The following is a 2191-nucleotide window of genomic DNA, read 5'->3' as shown; positions in this document are numbered from 1 at the left end:
TCCAGGGCCCCCGCACTCACCCCTCCATCCGGCCTGGCGCCCGGCCTTACGGGAGTCTGTCCAGGGCCCCCGCACTCACCCCTCCATCCGGCCTGCGCCCGGCCATGCGGGACTCTGTCCATCGTCTCCTGTCTCTCCCTCTGTTCACCCACTCATCTCCTCATCCACCCATTTCCTTTTCAGCCATGTCTAAAGAGTCACGCCTAAACTGTTTGTCCATGCGCTCAGCTACCCATCCTGCGCATCTCTCCAGCACTTACTCTTCTAAATATGCGCATGTCCCTACCTACCCATACGTCTCACATACTTCCACCGACCCCTCCACCTGCCTGTCCAACTTAGCTTCTGTCCACCGCCCACCCGCCCACCCACCATGCATCCATGTGTCCATTTGCCTCCGTCCACCCCTGTCCATCGGTCTGCCCACCCACTCTGGACCCCACCTGTGGTAGGTCTCTTCTGAACACCACGTTCCGCAAATTGACACTCCGAGGCACCCTGCGCTTCCACCGCAGCTCACCCTCCCAGTCACCACCCCTAACCTTCCTTCACTCACACTCTGCTGCACCACCGCCACGTCGCCCCAGGGTGTCCAAGCCATAGCGAAACACTGCGTTCCTGAACCTGCTAGGTCCGCCTAGCAGATATCAGATATCTTTGATTCTCTCCTGGTTAAATTCTGACCTTTGAGACCCAGCGGTGAGGCCACATCCTCCAAAACTTCTTCCCCAAGATGAGCTTCCTCTTCTGGGGGTGCTTTCATAACACCTCTCCCTCAATCTTCACACTGTCCGTAACTACTGATGGTAGTTGTCTCTCCTCCCAGCCAAAGTTTTCAAGAAGAGGAACCAGATTTTATTTTTGTCTGCATTCTCCACAGTAAAAATATTAAGGAGTCCATAACAACCATATTGGTTATCATTTTTTATTCTATACCTACACAGTGCCAGTCACTGTGCTAAGTCACTTTACCTGTGTTTCTCACTTGAGTCTCACGTGACATTACCAATGAGGAAACTGAAGCTCAGAGAAGTGATATAACTTGCTGGAGATTGTCTAACTCCTAAGGGCAGAGCTGGGTCGTAAACCCAGGCTTGAGCTGCAACCACCACATCCTTGACACCGTGGAAGAGGCTGTTCACAGCTCTGTGGGAAACAGGGGAAGTACAGAAAACGCTGGCCCTGCATGCCAGCAACACGCGTTCTGAGCAGAAAGACAAGATACCTGGGGCAGACTGTGTGTGTGTCTGGACACAAAGATGGGGAGGCCCTTCCTTCCTGGGGCGTAGTTGGCCTTTGAGGGGGAGAAGAGTGTGGTGAGATGGAGGGGCAGCTTTGCTGGTGCACCAGGCTGGAAGCCTCAGGGACCCTGGGCCCAGCACTGCCTCCTGCCGGCGATAGCCATTCCCTGAAAGCTGGGCCTGCTCCGCTCTTTCTGTCAGCCTGTGTTGTAGGCTGAGATTTGATTCTTGCCTGGAGGAGCCCAGCAAGGCAAATCCAGGAGCTGCCAGTGTCGTCTGCACTGTGTTGGGGAAGAATAGTGGGGTACGGATGTAGAGGGGACCCCTGTGCCCAACGAGGGCGGGCAGCGGGCAGTGGGTGGTGGGTGGGGACGGCTTCCAGGAGGAGCCCGTCCGGAAGTAGAGCTCCAAGAGAAGACTAGAGGCCACCAGGCGGAAATAAGGAAGGAGGATTTACCCAAATGAGTGGAAAACTTACCTCCACAGAGAAGCCTGCCATGGGCACTTACAGCAGTTGTGTTTCTAATTGCCAGAACTTGGCAACAATGGCAAATGCCAAGTGCCCTTCTGTAGGTGAAGGGATAACCAGACAGTGGTCCACCCAGACAGCGAGACCATGTTCAGCATTAAAAAGAAATGAGCTGTCAAGCCATGAAAAGACACGGGAAGCTTAAACGCATATCCCCGGGGAAGAGGCCCGTCGGGAAAGGCAGTTCTGGGAACCAACGCAGTAGTAGTGCCGGCAGCGGTGACCAGGAGCTGGGGCGGAGGGCGAGGAGGCAGGCACAGACGGTTGTCAGGACTGGCAGCGAAGGTGCTCAGCACGTCACCGTGACTGGGTGCCAGTCATCGTCCACTTCTGGACCCACAGGATGGACAGCACCACAGGTGGCCTGATGTGGACTTTTCTTCGGGGCAGTGGAGACTCATCAACTGTAACAAGTGCCCTG

General features: G+C 55.4%; 2 protein-coding genes across 2 annotated transcripts in view; both read left to right on the top strand.

The window, feature by feature from the left end:
• Window positions 1–2191, top strand: part of LOC101636700 (calcium-binding protein 1) — a 21259-nt gene that overhangs the window by 18028 nt on the left and 1040 nt on the right. The window lies entirely within an intron of this gene.
• LOC105854201 (calcium-binding protein 1-like) overlaps window positions 1–2191 on the top strand; it is a 21954-nt gene that overhangs the window by 18724 nt on the left and 1039 nt on the right. The gene's annotated exons all lie outside the window — the stretch shown is intronic.

The sequence above is a fragment of the Condylura cristata genome, unplaced genomic scaffold (assembly GCF_000260355.1).
Source record: "Condylura cristata isolate star-nosed mole 26May11 unplaced genomic scaffold, ConCri1.0 scaffold00029, whole genome shotgun sequence".
In the NCBI taxonomy this organism is placed as follows: Eukaryota; Metazoa; Chordata; class Mammalia; order Eulipotyphla; family Talpidae; genus Condylura; species Condylura cristata.
Note: the sequence above shows the minus strand (reverse complement) of the source record. Positions and strands in the feature narration are given on the sequence as shown.